This window comes from Columba livia, chromosome 4 (genome assembly GCF_036013475.1).
Source record: "Columba livia isolate bColLiv1 breed racing homer chromosome 4, bColLiv1.pat.W.v2, whole genome shotgun sequence".
NCBI lineage: Eukaryota > Metazoa > Chordata > Aves > Columbiformes > Columbidae > Columba > Columba livia.
Genome location: NC_088605.1, coordinates 68560460 through 68579152, shown reverse-complemented (window position 1 = coordinate 68579152; position 18693 = coordinate 68560460). Strand labels below are relative to the sequence as shown.

The window sequence follows — 18693 nt, the reverse complement described above, 5'->3', positions numbered from 1 at the left end:
AAATTCTCCTTTTAATTCTTGCCCGCATTCAAATACACTAGATTTATACACTTCTCACAATTCCAAGAAACGCAGAGTTCAAATATGATGCTTTGGTACATCACATTTTCATTGTGCTGTTGCTCAATGGTCACACAGTCACATTTGGACCTTGCTAACAAAACCCTAACTAACTTCACCAGCCTCAGTGGAGCAACTAAACTGTCTTCCAACTTCGCACTAGTGAACCATAATTATAATTATAATTAATTATATCCATTTAAAGCAGCTTCAGATGGCCTGTCATCTCATTGTCTTGTGAACACTCAGATGCACACATGCAGATATTTGAGCCCGTAGTATCTGGCTGCAGTTTGCGGGGAGCAGCCCCCTTTTGTGGGATCCAAAGGCATGTCTCCCACCGGCTGTGGTGCAGCCCTGCAGCGGATGCCCAGGTCCAGAATACCTGTGCTGGGCACGGTGAGCGGACAGGCTGCACGTGAAGCCAAACAGCTACGTCTCTCTCTGCCCTGAAGCCCTGAGTGCTATCTCCAATAATTAATGTTTCAGTTGTCCTAGGGTTTACACCTTGAGAATCAGAGAGGAGATACATCTTCATGAGGGTGCTGTGCAGCACTGAGCAGATGTGTTTGTTTATGGCAAACTGCGATGGTAATCAGAAATGAGGTAATTTGAGTTAACTATCATATTTTTGAAAGGCAAAGTAGCCAAGACCATGACCCACAGGACTATGCTTAATGATAGCTCCATATAAATGTCTTTCATAAATTGGAATGCATTTAAATTCTTCATTGATGTATAAAAGCATTAACAAACACATTTGCATTTTCATACACTCCCCATTTCTTCCTCTAACCATAGCAAAATCCAAATGAACAGGTTTTGTTATAATTTGTTTTGTGTGTATATATATACTTTATATACTTACATAAATATGCAAGGAAGGATCTCAATATACTGCTGTCAAATATGTCAAGAGTTAGCAAGCACTCGAAAAGCAGACTGGCCAAAGCATGTAGAAACATTGTAAATATATTAATATCTATTTAAGATCAAACTAGTTTATTCTATGGACTCCTATTTTCTCACACTGAAGATGCCTGGAAACATAGCAGAAATTACTTGTTAACAGTTCCAGTGCTCTTTTTAAAGTTCCTTTAATTGTTTGCTCTTGAAGTCCAGGAGGACACAAAGGTTCAACAAACAGAGTGGAATAAAAGAGAACATGAAGACGCAAAGTTTATCTCTTTCTCCCCTTTTACCAAGGAAACAAGCCGTCACTGCTGCATTTGGAACAACATCAAAACATTTTCTGGTTTTGTTTACTACCTTTGTAGCAAGTTCTGAGTTTTGCTGGGGGATTTCAGCTTTTAAAATCAGAATGAAGTTCAGCTAAGGACTTTAACCTCTTCCTATTATAGCTGCAGTATTGAGTCAAATTAAATGGAGCAAAAACTGAACTCTATTAGAACCAGCCAAAACTCTCCCATTAGGTCAGTTTTCATGCAATGCCCCTACATTTTAAGGAAAAAGTTTCCCAGATGCTTACCTTGAGATTGATTCATGATACAAAATATTAAGTCATACAGTGCATGATGCCATTAACACCATCTATAATATCTTGCTTTTCTATTATACTAGGGCTGCATGTTTAACACTGAAGAAAACTGAATTGTTGAGAACAATTACAGAGAAGGAAAGTTACTCTGCTGACTTCAGCAGAATTAAGATTTCACATAATATAATTTTTGCTGGCAGTAGATATGGCCTGTGCATGGAAAGTGTGTAGTTTTAGTGTATGAAGTTTTGGTGCACTTGTATTTATTACATTATTTGGAAAAGGATTTACCTTCCAATCAGGATAAAAAAGTTCTCAGTAGTCAGAAATCCCATTAACTTTAGTGAAACCATACTGATTTTCACTGCCAGGACACCTGGTTTATTGTGTATGTTTGAAGTATTATTATGCTTATCATTTGTTCATTGACCAATTCAGTGCCTGCACCACTCCAAGTATGGCTGGTTGGTCAGGAAGAACAATGGGGGTAAAAAAAGGTGCTTATTCCAAAGAAACATCAAAAGGAATGTCAGTAAGCTGCTTAAAATGTGAAATAATAGGATCAAGAAAGACTAACTAACCTCACTGACGCTTGCTCCCTTCTGCTCAGTGACACAGGTCAAGGACATCCCTTGCTTAGTGTCAGCTGAAAGCAACAGGAGGAGTTTAGGCAGTCTGTGGAGACACAGAACCTGAGCAGGGGTAAGCTGGATTTCTAGAGCTGCCAGAGAGGACATCTGTTTTCTGGAAATGTCAAATAGCAAACAGTAATTAATTTGCTGATGTCGGTAAATATTTGTGGATGGCACCAGGTCTATTTTCCAGGCAATGAGTTTGTGAACTCAGGATACCTCAAAGGATGTTTATAGGCCTGCTGCTTGCAAGGCTGCATTTAGTCACATTGGCTTCACAATCTGAATCTTCATGCTTAGGGCTGACAAAAGCATTTTTCTAGTATTTTTTTTTATATGGAGACTGATAACTTCATGCTTTATAACTAACTAAATGCTTGTTCTCCACAGCAGGGACTGGAACAAATGTAGCAGTTAAGCCAAATAATAACAGCAGAAAAAAAAAACAAAAACAAGCCCACTTTCCTTTTCTTACTGTGACCTTCAGAAGGCAATCAGATTGACTCTTTCCATCCAAAGTGTATTTAGGAAGCGACAAAGTAGTTTAGTTTTCTCTGAGTAACATGAGCAGGTCAGTCAGCTTTGATGTATTGCTCGGTGAGGTGGAAAGACATATAGACTACATACATAACTGTGGTCTCCAGCTGAGGTCAGTGCCACCCGCGCTCCAGCCTCCACTGGTGAAGCTCTGGTTTTGTTTGCCTCTCTTGAGGGAAAAAAGGGTGAGGGGAACTGTTCCTGATTAAGCCCAATATTTACTATTCAGATTACAAAATGTATCACTTCAATCACAGACAAACTGTGGGATGTAGATGTTCTGGCCCTTTCAGCAGAAGGGAACTCATTTCTGCAGACCATGAAGACCTCGAGGTTTGGGCACAGGCACCCATGGGAACATGTTGGACAAAGATGCTCGAAGATGCCTTTGGGGGACCCTTTGTTTCCTTCTTTCCCCTGTGTCGCACCTTGAGGGTGAAGGTAGTTGCCTACACTGAATGTTTACTACGTGAAACTGTGCTGTATTTCTATTAGTAGAGTTGCAGTTATAGAAATTTGTTTTCTAAGAGAAGGCATACACTTCCATACAGAGAGGAAGAAAAAGCCGGGGGAGGAAGAGGGGGAGCAGGGTGAGGGGAATGTTAACAAATAAAAAGCAACATTCATATGCCAGTGTGGCAACCAAAAAGGTAAGTGAACAAGATACTGACAGAGGGAGAAGAGGGGAAGGTCACTATCTCAAGGGGCAGCAATGCCAGATGGCCGCAAGCACAAATTAAGAATTCTGCAAATATGAATTTTACACTCGCCCTTTGATTGTTTTTGCATAATTTGCACTGCAGTTTATTTTCATCGCCATTGGGAGGTTGGTAAAGGGCCAGATTGCTCTAAAGGGAAAATATTTTAATGTTTACATACAATAGGATATTCAGGGCTGTTGTTAACATTAAACCTGCTCAGATCAGTTATGTCTTCTGGGTTGACAACAATAAAAAAGCCACTTGAGGGTCTCTTACAGTTCATATGCAAATACCTCCTCCCTTTCCTTGTATAATTATAAAACATTTGCATAGTTATCCTAGATGTGGGTTGGACACCTCTTATGCTTTAATTTAACTATGTTTCTCTGCTGAATCAAAATCTTCAATGGCAAAGTGAGAACACTCTGTCTTTGAATGGGAAGAGAAAGAGACATTTCTTAATAATTGTGACTAGCTGTATTGGAAATAAAATAAATACTGACTGTACAGTCACTACTGGCAAAAATTTAAAAAAATAACAACCCTGACCTTAGTTGTAGCTAACAAGCAATATGCATAGATTTACATTTGAAACATTTGCATTTGAGCACCTGAAAATACTTCTTCCTCCCTACAGAAAAGCTAATGTGGCATGAAAAATAGTTAGGTAAACGGTTATTCATGTTTACATTAATTCTATATAATAGAACAACCAGTGTTACAGATTTTGTTTCACTTCACAACCTTTTGAATTTTTTCTTCTGCTGTATTACATTTATTTTCTGGACGTATTCAATTTTGCTTTCATAGGAGTCAAAAAATAATAAAAGAAAGCTTATGGTAGAAGAGCAAGAAACAAATATAACTGTTCATAAGAAATGACACTCACAGATTTTTAATTTATCTTTGAAAAATTAGGTGAGCCTCAAAATTTTGGATTTATTTGTGCTGCTTGTGCTACTGTTTCAGGGCATTCCCAAAGAACCCTAAGGAAACAAATTCCCTCTTTTGCCTCCTACTTGTGATAGGAATAAAGAAGAACAAAGTGAAATATCAGACTCAATTGCTTAATAAAATTATAAACCTGTGTTTTGTGCTGCATCATTTGTCATAAACAAAATTATTAAGATTAAAGAAAACCTTAGTGGCCTTTGCTAGAAATGGGATAGACACAGCAATCTTAAAACAGTTGTTCCTTCAGTCTTTCTAATTTCCAAAGACAACTAAATTAACTCAGAAATCAAAGAGCTCTCACACACCCTACAGCCAATTGTCCCCAAAACTATGAAAACCCTTATTGATTCAATTCATTACAAACTCTCTCCTGAAGCAGAAAAAGTGACTCTGCACTTTAATTTATTTAGTACTTCTACCCTTTGGCTGAGGTTTGCTTTTGTGTCATGTGGTCCCACTGAAGAGTAATGGAAAGCAGTAACAAGGCTACTTAATATGGCCTCAGTGCATATCTCATCTGTTTATGCAGAAGCATCATATTTGGGCTCACTCAGTTTACTGAGAATAAGAACCAAAGCTAACACACTGAGAGGGAAAAAATGCCACTTACCCTTTTTCACATGTGCTCTACAAATGGTCCCTATCCAACATAACGCATAGAACTGTCATTCATAGTAAAACACAATGAAATCATTGTGAACCAGAGGAAGTCAGTGGGGTTTTATTCAAGATACTCCTAAAGTGAGAAGACAGACTGTTCTGAATACCCTTTTCCAATAAATGAATGATGGAGAATATTAGAAAAGGCAAGAAAAAATATCATTATGTAGAGATTCCCAAATGCAACCAAGATAGGCAACTGGATTGTGCAAGAAGTGTGGTCTGAGCTTGGATAAATTCAGTCTTCTGGTCAGGTCCAGGAAGAGCCTGAGGCCTTGGAGGACACATCCACATTATTACAAAAACATGTGTGTGGAATAGTCCCTGTTGAGCCTAGTGTTGCTCAGGCCCTGGGTTTTAAAGCAATGTGTAGGACTGAAGCAAGACCTCACTGAGGGTGTACTAAAGGCTCTGGACTCCCCAGCCATACCACTGTGGGACTGGAGAACCTCCTGTTGATTTATCACATCTTTCTAAGTGACATAGCTGCAGTCAGATTTTGACTTCATTTTTTTATTTCGGTGTTGGAGTAGACTGAAAAGCATTTCAGAGTCCCAGCATTATCTGTGCCATGCCCTTGCAACTCTTGCAATATTCACATCAAAACTAAGGTATGTACATTACATTCATCCTTTCCATGAAAGACCTGAATTCAAGTCTCTAAATGTCACAGTAATATTATAATATGTCATGTTGTTAAGAATGATACTTCATCCCCTCTCTTAAACATGATCATGCAATGCAGAGTCTCCTTCATTCAGAGATGGGGTAGCAAAAAGGTCACAAAGAGTTAACTCTTCTGTGGTGCTCAGTCACCTCTGACAGTTTTCAGATTTTTCCCTGATGGGGACAAAGTGCAAATAGAGTTCTGTCATAAGGCTGCACCAGCTTTCAGTAGCCTTCACTGAAGAAGCCCTCCCCTGTTGTTCTTCATCACATCTTTTCTAAATGCTTCTGACTTTCAAGGCATCTTTCTTTCCTTTTTGTGGTCTCTTCTCTCTTTTCGATTCTGGCAGCACTAAATTCCCCTGAAAAGTACGACTAGTAAGCGTGGGCAGGGGGCAGGATGGGCTCTGTCTCCTTCTCTCCATAAGTGTCCCCCAGGGTGGGGATGACCCTGCTGTAATGCTGTTATCCTGAGAGGGCCTGTGGCTCATAAACCAACATTCCTGGAATCAAGAATCCCCAAAGTGTTCCTAACAACACACTCTATCACTTCTTGTCACTTTTCATTCAGTGCAAGTAAGGCAATTTCTGAGATGGACAATGAAAAGCAATACATAATATCTAAGACAAATGATCATAAATGGCCCTGCTGAGAAACCAGATCATATATAATTTAATGGAGGTAGACGGTCATTCTAAACACATTAAATATAACAGCACAAAGCAAACAGCCAAAGCAGACCCTTATGTCACTGTGATATTGAGATTGAAAGATTAGACGCTTAGAATAACTTAAGATAAAAAAAAAAATGGAGGAGTTGGTAGGTATGTTTTTAACTATATTTAGCATTACGTTTTAAAAAATAGTAGCTATTTGGCATACATTTGAGGAGAATAAGTCATAGGTACTGAAAAATATTTACAAATTTTAAGTGCTCAACAAATGGAAAGACACATCTTTCTATGTAAGCATCATGCTAGGCATCCAGAACTGAAGCACCAAAGTCATCCATCAGTATCAAGAGTCCTGCATTCATCCTGTTTTGGAGTGTGCACCAATAATTCAGATCGAGATTAAGGACAGCATTTAATAAGGGAAGAAGAATAGCAGCTGTTACCTGTATTAAATATTGGCAGAGTAAACACGAGGGCATGCTGGCCATTTTATCGCCTTTAAGCATTGAGAAGATAAACGTGCACATTTTCAGAGTAGTGTTCACACAGAATATGTGTGGCAATTTTCAATCACATGAGTTGGTTTTGTTTTAAATGTATTTTTTCAGCAATGTTTGAAAATGTTTCCTACAAATGAACTCAGCATGCTTCCATACATTAGACTATTATTTTAATTTTGAAGAAAAATTGAATGAGACACTGATAGTGATATTTTGGGTGGCAACAGCTCATTTAAGGCTACCTATTAAGTCAGCTGTGCAGGATACAACCAAAATTGCAGGTACTGTTTCTTCATGCTCTGTCATCGCAGAAGCACTAAAAGCTCACCACCTTGTTTTGCATATATATTCCATATACACCATATATGTAACTGAAGATATTAATGCGTAACACCACATTTCATGTGGGATGTTTATCTCATGACCTTAGGTTGTGCTGTGTTATGGTTGGAAACCAAGTAGTTGTAGATAAATTGTGTGACACATTTGAATTTTTCTAAATGTACATGATCAGTGTTTCCTTAATAAGAAAAAAATCAAGCAACACAAGAAGAAAAAAAACCTTTTAAATCACTGGCTAAGAGAACTGCTCTGTAAGGGCCTGGTGACTATACTTAGCCACCAATAGCTATACAGTATTTGATCTAAACTCAGTGACATAAACATCCCATATGCACACAAGGAGGGTTGTTTGATTGTATACAGTTTCCAACATAATTCCACACATTCCCTTGAAGATAGCAAAAAAAAGCACTAAAACATTTTTCACTATCTGAAATTGACATTTTCTAAAGTATACCACTCAGCTGTGACTGGTCTCCTCTCTCCTCTGCAGCTGTTTTTCAAAAGAGGGGAAAAGACAAGAAAAAAGGCACAATGTTGCAGTTGTTCTGTACAAAATGTGCAAATGAGACAGCAGGAAGACAACAGTAAACAGAGATATGTACCCACTGCCGGCTTCATAGCCAGATTCCACAAGCACACACCTTGCTGCCTGTCACGGCTGCAGAGCACAGCTGGGTGTGAAGGAGTCTTCCAGGACCTCTGTGTTACCCCACATATCTGTGAGACAGAGGACCCCATTCCTCCTGAAATCCACAAATTTATCCCTGTACACAACAGAGGCCATGATTTTACTGGTGCTCTGGATAGACCCTAAAGGCGAGAAGGAGCTATAATTTTCCTCCATTGCTGGTATTCCAGCAGATCTTACAGCAGGGAAAGAAATTCAGTAAGACATCCCCTAAAATGTGCTTTTCTTAATTTCAACATGAAATGCATATATTTTTTAAATTTCTGTATTCTTTTGAGGGGAATCTCGGCATTAATCCAACCTGTGTAACTCATTATTTCCATCCCCCAGAACACAAAAAACACACACTGCTATATTTTTCATCTTTCCCTCCCATTTGGTGATTTTCAAATCACTGTGTTCCTCTGAATTGTCCCATGGCACTTGCAGTGAGTCTGTCTTGAAGGCATCCATCGAGACAGATGCTTTTAAAACCTTGAAGAATCAGAAGTGTTCCTGTTAGGGCAATTTCTGCTTGGGTTAACTGGGCTGTTTTTTCCATGTTTTTCCCTGCTTAAGGGTCTGCCAAATGCTAACAATCTACATTTCATTTCATTTTTTAAAATCTTCAAAATATTCAGCATGCATAGAAAGCTAAAGAGAAATTCATAGCTTATAGCCTTTGTATAGGTGGAACTATGCAATAATATTGAGACATTGTTTAAAAGTGATAAAATAAATTACAATTCCTACAGTTTCACTGCTAAAGATAACTGTTTCAGTCCAGAATTGCACCCACCAAAGACTATAGAATGAATATATTTTCTTTCCTTGGTGGGATTTTTTTTCCCCACCACATATGCTGTTTGGGACTGTGATATAAGCTCATTTTTTAAAATCTTTGCAAGTTTCTAGATGAAAGCAAAATCTGTATCTTTTTGTAGCTCAAGCCCATCCCTAATGTAAACATTGCTATGTTAGTGAGTATTACCAAGAAAGCACGAAAGAGAATATTTAAGTTACATTATGTACATCATGATATCTAAAGTTTTCGTATGTGTGAATGTCTCCCTTAAGCAAGTGGTGGTGTGAGGAAAACTGGTTGTTTCATTTCTGAATTTTGAGCTGGCACACTGTAATCAGTCTATCAATTTTTCTCACAAAGTCACATTGAATTTATTGTTTCCAATACACTGAAAAGTGTGAGACTTATGCAAGCCACTGTGAGATGAGGTGCCATAGAAAAAGTTCAAAATAACTTAAAAGGAACAGTTTGAAGAGGGCCTGTTATTTTCAACACCTAAAAAGATGAGATGTTTACTGCTTGAAATCAGCATTTGAATTTCTTTCTGTATAGACCAATGGAATAGATTTAATTTAATTTATCTCAGTGTCCACAGATTAGAAAATTCAAAAGTAGTTTAAAAAACTTGAATGACCGTCAAAGTGAAAATAACTTACAGAGCTTGCTAGCCACCTCCAGCTACAAATATACCCTCTATCCATACTGAAAAAACATGTTGATCTTTACTAATTTTCACACAATGTCTAGAAATTAAAACAAATAATGAGAAAAAGTCATCATGTATTTCACAGTTTCTAAGATCTACAGAGCATTTTTTCCTTCCTGCTTAGAGCATTACTGTGAAAAAAACCCAAAAATGTGTGGAGTTACGTTTCATGCAAAAAAGGTTTATGTAGCTACAAAAAAAAAACATGATATTTTTTCCCTCAAACTCTTCGCAGGAAAATAAAATAGAGTGCAATAGCACCACTTTTGACAGAAAATGTCAGCACTTCTTTAAAACAGAAACCCACAAGTAGGCTAACCACTACTAAAGTACAGTTGAGAAAAAATAAGCATGGTCTTCCATTTACTGGAAATTGTTCAAAAGGCAGCTGACCACATCATATTGTCTCTCATGTAGTTCTTACAATGGTATTAAATTGTAATCACAAGAACCACTTGTGGTTTCCTTAATATTTCTTCAACAAAGAGCTCTCTTTCAGCCAACACAGAGAACGCAATACACATGGGAAATAGGAACTTGGAGGAGTTTGCCCTTACAAGACACTAAGTATGCATTATGATATCATATGGTATTTCAGATATAAGCAGTAAGTTAAGTTGAGGTTACAAACTTTGTATGTAGGGCTACCGTTAGTGATGGTGGAGGTGGTGGCAACAGCAACTCATGACTTAATGATTCATGGGCAAAAGTTTGTGGGCATGACTTGCTTTCTCAGTCAGAGACACAGTCGTGGAGAACTGGGGGATGTTTTTAGGCTCCTCTGCGTGTTTGGCAGTACCGACAGGGCTGACTCTTGCCTGGCCATGTGTATTGACATTTCTCAAGCAAATGCACAGGTTGCCTGTACAGCATGAGCACAGTAAAGTCCCTTCTTCTCACCACACCTGACCTAATATATCCACATGAGACAGCCAGTGCCCTATTCACGGACAGGTCAGGGCATCTGGAAAGCTTTTGTTTTCTATGAGAGCATGCTTCTGTCTCTGATTGAGCAGTGCTGGATGCAAATAGGGCAGCCCTGTATGTGATCTCAACATCCCTGGGGTTCAAATCCCAGTTTAGCGCCTCCTCAAGTCTCACCCCATTGGTCTTTCAGCTGATACTACCTGACATTTACAGAGCGCCTTCCAGTGCCACCTGTACACCAGTGAGGAGTTTTCCTGAAGCTCAGGTGCACAATGACAGAGGTGAATAAGTTCCAAGTGTGTGTATGCCTGAGGGACACCCAAAAAAACCTTTTTCTACCCTGTTTCCACCAAAATATGACCTCCCCTGAAAATAAGCCCATGATTCTTCAGGATTTTTGAGGATACTTGAAATGTAAGTCCTACTCCAAAAATAAACCCTGGTTACAGTTCATTTAAAAAGTCAATTTAAATAGTGTCCAGGCAGCTCTACATGTGAAAAAGTAAAAGTAATTGGCAAAAGAATGCAGCAGGACAGATAGAGTCTTCACCAAGAAAAGCAGACACCTAACAGACAACTTAGAGTTGTGTTGCCAAGGTACTATGGGCAGGCTACATGCACAAGAGGTGCTCATTTAAGGAAAGTGCTGCTGCTAGTCACAAGAAATTGGGGCCAATGGTTCTAAATTAAAAAGAGTCACAAGAAATTCACAATGGAATTCAGGGTTTAGAGAGTTATGATGATGTTCCAGAATGTGATGACATGACTGTATTTGAATAAGTGTTGATTTTTTGTTCGAGATGTAGATTGTTGTTGATGGAAAAACAAGACATCCTCTGAAAATAAGCTCTAATGCTTCTTTTGGAGCAGAAATTAATATAAAACCCTGTCTTATTTTGAGGGAAACATGTTACCAACTTTAAACCATAACTACTTGGACTCTTGTCCAAGAGATCCTTTAGTTCAAAATTGAAAACCAAGCAGTAATAGCAAAAATCTGAGTGCCATTGGGTCAGCCAAAGTGGCAGGACCTGCAGGGAGGCTGATGTGACCAGAGGGGCTCGGCCATGGGACTTACCACCTCTGTACTCAATCAGCCACAGCAGAATTTGTTTCTCTTCCCCTGGCCAAAACTAGAGGGAGGATCTGGCAAGGGGACAAATCTCAGTATTGTGGGCTAGCATTCACACATGAAATACATTTGGTGGCACCTTTTATGAAGCACCACAGCTGTGCGGCTGCAGGCTTTGCAAAGAGGAGGCGAGAGATGCAGGTGGCCAAGAGGACCCTGGCACCGACTGTGTTAAGTGGAGCCACACATGCTGTTAGTGAGGCTGACAACTTGCTCTGTATTCCTTAAGCAGTATTAAGATGCTGGCTGTAAGCATTTAGTATTCATATTAGGTTTTAAAAAAACACAGCAACTGATAGCAATGTGCATTATGCAAAATAACCACAATATCTGCAGGCTTCAAAATAAAGATAAACAATGTTGTTTTCCGTTACTTTTTTATACAATTATATAAAAATAAGATTAATAATGCCTGTTGGTATTTTCTTCCTTAAAACTCTAGGCCAATATTCTGTTACTAACTAGTTTTCAAAGACAGAAGGAAATGAAAGTGATAAATTAAAAATGATGCCTGATCTTTGCATATTTGCAAAGCTTGCCGTTACAAAAATCCCTGTATTTATCCATTTAGTCCTTCTACATGTATTATCTTGTATTTTTGTCTCACTCTGATCTCACTATCACAACCTAAATCTAACCTGTTCTGCTTTTCATGCTAAAGCCTGCTGTCATCTTTTCTCATGATATTAGCATGAGACACAACATTATCAAATAGATAATGAAAAAAAAAATGCATTCTGTTATTTCTGCAATAAATAGTGTGATCTAAAGTTCAGAATTTTGTGAGCTGAAGCTGTGAAACAAGATGATACAATTCATGAGCACCTTTCAGAATGATGAATACTGACTCAGAGGTTAGTTGTGGCTCCAAACCTCATGAGTTTTCAGAATTCAGGATCAATAAATAACTGTGTTCTTTAAGACAATTTATTTTGTCAGTACTTCTATTGTTTGATCCAAAAATATAACTAAAGAGGGATAAAAAACAGACCTTGTATTTGGCATTAGCAGCTATATAGGCACTTATGTAAAAAGACAAGCTTGGATATTCTTCTTGATAACTCTTTTTCTCTTTTTGTATAAATTGTTAGTTTTCTATAATTACCTATGTAGCACAAGTTCAGTCTGCTTTCTGTGATGTTCATTTCTATGGTGTCTGACAAATTTGGTGAAGGGGAAAGCACATTAAATCAGGAAAATGAGAAAAAAATCTCTTTGCCAATGTAAAGATCATTTGCTTCTTATAAATATTATTTCCATTTCCAGAGCTTCATAAGTGACGGATAACTATTGCAGTAGGTATTCTATGTAATCCCAGCAGGGTCACTTTTAGTCATCCTCAGAAACTGTAAAAGCCCCTGAATTTCCCCAATGTACTGGCCTATCCTGACCAAATGCTTATCCAAGGAACTGACTGCTAATTGCTTTGGTCTTTATCAGATCTAAAAATGGAGCTGCTCTTTTTCAAGCCTTCACCTGGAGAAAATGCATATTGTTGTAAAATGTCACCAAAATAGAAATTACTGCTTAAGCTTTCTTTGCCCTTTCTTAGCGCACGAAGAAATAGCAATCCATCAGTAAGGGGATGGGGTTGTATTTCTTGCTGGTCTTGGATCAGCCTATGTGTCATTTTAGACCTTCCTGATACACTATTTTTTTTCAGAGGACTCATAGCAAAATGAAGTTAGAGTAAAGCAGAGGTGAGCCAAAGCCCAGCTGTTTATATGATCTTCTAAACTGTGCACCTCAGAGGGAATTGCCTTAGCACCCTGTTCCCTGTACTGTCTGAAGCCAAAACAGATGTAATTCAGAGGACATTTAAAGCTTGACGGAACACTGTAGGCATGTCTAGACAATCATTCAACATGTGCAAGGCAAAAACTAAGCTTTGCATATTTGTACAATATGCTACTGCTCGGAAAGGTTGATCTTGAATTTGTATGCACCTCATTGCATCTTTTTTTTTTTTTCCTTTCTGATAAGAAATGTTATCTGCAATAAGTTTTGGCATTTTACTCACAGAAACCCCAGGAATCCTACGGGCTATTGCTCAGTCCAGAAATGTGTAACTTGGTTGCCTTGCTCATACAAATCACTTGCAAGAACTTTGTATACTCTTCAAGAAATACTGACCTTATTGGACATCGTCTGTTCATTTGCAGTAACTCTGATATATCTTATAAATGCTAGGCTAACTGCACATGTTAGACAGTTGTTTAGATGTATAGTTCCATCCAGGAAGTCTTAACTAGAGAGATTCTAACCTAAGATATGGTGGAAGCAGCAGAGAAAAAAGACTGGTTTTCATCCTGATTTTCAGGCATTGATGATGCAAAACCTGGTAGCCACAGCGCCTAAAGTTATCACTGCAAATAGGCAGACCTGCTCACATCTACTCATGGGAGGCTGTGCTTGCTTTATACAAAGCAATCTCATGATTGCATTTTTAGTAAAAGCCATTTGATAATTTTTAGTAAAAGCCATTTGATAATATCCTGGATATTCAGTCTTAGCTTTGCTCTGACTCATATGTGCCAATTTCTACTTAACCAGCAACACTACAATGTACTTTTAGGACTGAAGACTTCTCTTAACATAGAAGCCAGCTAGGCACCCGCTAAAAGCTTTTTGAAGTCAATGAAAGATTACATTCTTACTCAGTTCAAACAGAGTGAAGTAAGCCTGTGCTGGAGTCCATTTTAGCATAGTTATGTAGCTCTGGCTGACTCATACCGCATTGAGGAATAGTTTCTACATATAGTACATGTGTGGCTACCAAGCCTTGAATAAGAGCTTTAATATTTATTTTATGCCCACAATGTTGATAACTTCAATGTGTTTAGTGCAATGCAAATTTTACAGTAAGTGATGTTCCAGTCTGGATGTAGGGTTTATTAGACAGCATATCTCCATTTTTAACTAATGACTCACATCTGACCCATTACAGTTATAAACAAAAGATGAACTAGACAATTTTGAGAATAAAAGTATTGTTTGGACACCATTGTACCAAATATTCAGAATGTAATAAACTGATTTAACAAGAACTAACACGTGAGTAAAGATTTTTAGTCTGACAATAACAACTTAACCTAGGTAAGTGAGGTTGTATGAACCACAGCATCCCTGGCCACCTTCATGTCACACCCTGTGGCCCCTCAGGAGAGAGGTGTGTGAACACTTGCCCTGGCTACATTAACTCCTCTAAACTGAGGTATTACTCCTATCAGCTCAAATTGTATTCTAGTTTTACCCATGACCTTTCAAATATTCCAGGATTAGGACAGATAAGCTCAGGGATAAACACAGGTCTCTTGGAAGGCAAAATACTTATTTCATTACTACAAGTTAAATTAAATAATCTTTTTATCTCCATGGTTTATGCTTTCTTCTGCCTACTTAGATTTTTGTTTTTTGACTTTTTTCAGTCTTGGCACATTTAAGTTTCAGTATTTTCATCTGCCTTTTCCAGGCTGCTTCTGGTTCAGCTCACTTAACAGTTGTTAGTCTTAGCATGATCTTTTTTACTTTAGATAGCATCATTTTCCATTTGTCATCATTGCAAATTGCTACATGAAGGTGAATTCCCATCTGTAAACAAGCAGGGATTTGTTACCGTGGCCAAGAGAAGCAATCACCTGTGCATTTATTTCAAAGTGTCACCAGATATTTTATAAACCTTTGTTTTCACAGAGCTCACAGATCACTTGCAGTGCAACATTTGGGGAGCTGGAAGCCTGTCTGAATGATTGTTGCTCATGCACGTGGTTACTGGAAAATCATTCATGAATATTGAATCCAATTACTATGAACAGGTGCAACCGAGTAACTACATTTCATGCTCACTGAGATATCACAAACACTTAAATTTGATAAAGTTAATACACAAATATATACTCTGGTACACAACAATAACTTCATGTACATTCATGAGAATGCAAATATAATGATCGTGATTCTCAGTTTTGAGGTTGTGATCAAGATTAATTTTCAGTAATTTTAAACAATTATTTCACCTCATTGCTTAATTCTTTCTGCAGCTGGCAACCGAATAAAGGGAGAAAGAACACAGTTTATTGTAATCCCTTTCTTGCTGAAAACTGAGGTGCATTTAGGTCCCTAAAAGAAAGGGATTATTTTATATTGAAACTCTTTCAGAGCTGTACCATGCTGAGATTTCCAATGGAAAAAAGCATCTGAGTGAGGACATGTCCCAGGCTCCCTCTAAAGCTGGACCACAGGTCAATCATGGACACATACCAGAGCACGTACATGACTGGCAACACAATCTTTATAAACAGTTGTGTTTCAGAGCACACAGAAATGGATAGCAGCTTCTGGGTGGCCAAAGCCAGTATGTAGGATCCTGGTATCACCAGTGTCAAGCTGGAACCACTGGGAGCTTCTCAAAATCCAGCTTAAATTATTTTCCATCATTGCAGAAATTAGGTGGCTAGTCCAGAGGCATTAGCAAACTGCTTTTTCTGATTTTCTCCCCAAATTGTATTTCATTTGCCAGCTTGCCTTTCATCTCACATATTTCTTCCTACAATATTTATATGAAAAAGGATGAATATCCCTTTTTAGACTTCCTCTACTGAACTTAACTTTCTGAGTGTCTTTCAGAATGACAGACTTTCTTTTCTACCTAAAATCCTAGTAGCCCTTCTCTGCAAATATTTTCATTTGCATTCCTGTTTCCTGAACAAGAATGACCTGAACTGTACACGGACTCAACCAGGGTCTTGTTCAGCACCATTAACACTTCTTGCTTTGGAAGCAAGAATGGTGACTTGCTGCCACTGCTTCGTTGTGATTGCAAATTGCATTCACAAGGGAAAGATGTATTTATGAAAATTAGTCTCATTATTTTTATGCTTCATAGTTTCCACTAAAATTATTTTGATCAGAAATAAGACTGTTAAGCATCACTGAGCAGAAAAGGAAATGTTCAGCAATCTGATAACCTTGTAGAAATTGTGGTTGTTGCTGACCTGAGCCCTGGGATGAAAGTTGTAATGATAACAGCAAGAATAATAGCAATACTAATAATCCCTAATAATATTAGCAAATGCTTCTTCCTATGTTTGGGAGAAATTTCTATAGTGAATCTCCAAGTTATGTCCTCAATACTCACTTGGTTTCTACACATAATAATTCCTTATACATTCATCACAAGGCATCTTCGTCAGTTCAATCTTCTATGCGTTGGGTAATATTCTCCCTCATTATTTCCAAGGTGATAGCAGACAAAATTGCAATTGGCCTTCACTGAAATCTACTCATAATATCCCCCACTGGTTTCATTTTTTTTTTACCAGCAAGGAGAAAGACTAAAAAAAAAAAAAAAAAAAGGGAAAAAGGCATGTTTTATGACCTATGCAAGGACTGAAAGTGGGCTGAAGAGACAAATTTTGGATTAGTTCTGGTTATGTCAAACCAAAGTCAATTAGGATTTCCTCAAAAAAAAAAAAAGTGGAAATTATTAAACTTAATTAAATACTCAGATTAAGGTCTGCTCCTCAAGGTTTTAGCTTTGGTACTCTCTAAGCAATGTGGAAATGCAGACTATGAGCGATCGTGACAGACTGCACAGAGGTGTACTTCGAAATTCATTCCCCCATCCAAATCAACACGCACACCCATTGTGCAATTGGCTTAGACAAGGACAGGAATTCACTTTGAGCTGTCAAGAGTGCCCAGTTACTGTGAGGGTGACTCAGACTACCACCATTTGCCTTTCTAATATTTAGTGGGTATCTGCTGGACAGCTGTTAAGATCACACTTTTGAAATTAAACTTTGTGCAATTGCTTAGAAGATGTTGTTTCTTATTTTATATTTTACCATCTCTCCTACAAACATAATGCTATTGCTTGTATGTCATCTGCTTATTGTTCTGGAATAGTGAAGACCAGAGAAACGACTCCCCACCGTGATGCTGTAATACTATGTTACATCAGTTTAAAATTTGAGTGATATAGTGGTAGGTGAAACTATCCATTCATTACTGCAGCCTTCAGCACATCTTTTCCATCAATAAAGAAAAGCCAAGTCACAGATGTTTTTTTACACTGTTATAATTAATAATCATAGTACCATGTTAGTGTCATCTTAATATAATAAAAGTGAATCCATAAATTGTGTTCAGCATTTTTACAGCATGTACAATGACTGCTTTCTGCAGCTGAAGGGTACATCTCTAACAGTAACTCTCGTTTTAACTGCGTGCACCAAAAATATTTTCAAATTCCTGTTTTCTTGAAGATTATTTACGAAGTGACATAGCTATTATTTTCTGTATGCCATTTTTAGATTGATCCTTTATGGAGTTAGATTACTTAGATTACTTTTTTTTTCTTTTAAATTCTGCATTTTCTTTCTCAGATTTTAAAGCAAATGTAGTCTGGACAGGATGTTGTGTTACACCACTCCTGAGCTGGTCTAAACTTTGAACAGCCTGAAGCACACAGCACACCCCAAAGTTGACATTGTGTTATTTTTAGGGGCAGCCCAAACCTCTGATATAAATATATGTTCTTTGCAGCTAGTTTTAGAAGAACTTCCACAGAACAATGGAGACATACCAAATACAGGTGTTGGTGAAATGCATCCTATGTGCAAGCATTTACTTTAGCGTTTTGTGATGCTTCCATTTCTTTTTCTCTTGGGTGAAAAAGCATGGGCATATTTCAGACTGAACACATGCATCGTTGTTTTTCTGATTCAGGGCAAGATTACACCAAAGGTAGATGCAGCTAAGAAACACTAGTATTTATAGAAACTTTAAAAACATGTTCAAATTTGGGGAGAAATTCCTTTCAATTTGGGTTTAGCTCTTCCCACTCTTTTTCCCACTCATAGGAACAAATCCTTCTGAGATGCTTTATGTTTGCAGCGTGGATCCTGACAAAAATTGGGAGTGGAATGGCCACACTGGGATATGATAAAGGAAGGAGGTGGACTATCAGCTTATTTTAAAAGCTCAAATAAAATCTGATTCAAGTTCCCTTCTGACGGTGGTAAAAGGTAAGCATATTCCCAAATGCTTTTGGCTGTTGAGGAGCTCAGACATTGCTGTGTATCATGCAGACATACTGAAGGAAAAACACCCCTTAAGAATGCTTATGTAAATTGCATTTTTTCCCCCAACTACTTCCTACTCAGCATAAAAAAGAATGTGTTTTCATACACAAAAGCTGTAACTTACTTGATGTCACCTACTATCC

General features: G+C 38.0%; 1 long non-coding RNA gene across 2 annotated transcripts in view; it reads right to left on the bottom strand.

Moving 5' to 3' along the window:
• Positions 1-18693, bottom strand: part of LOC110356355 (uncharacterized) — a 79786-nt gene that overhangs the window by 15835 nt on the left and 45258 nt on the right. The gene's annotated exons all lie outside the window — the stretch shown is intronic.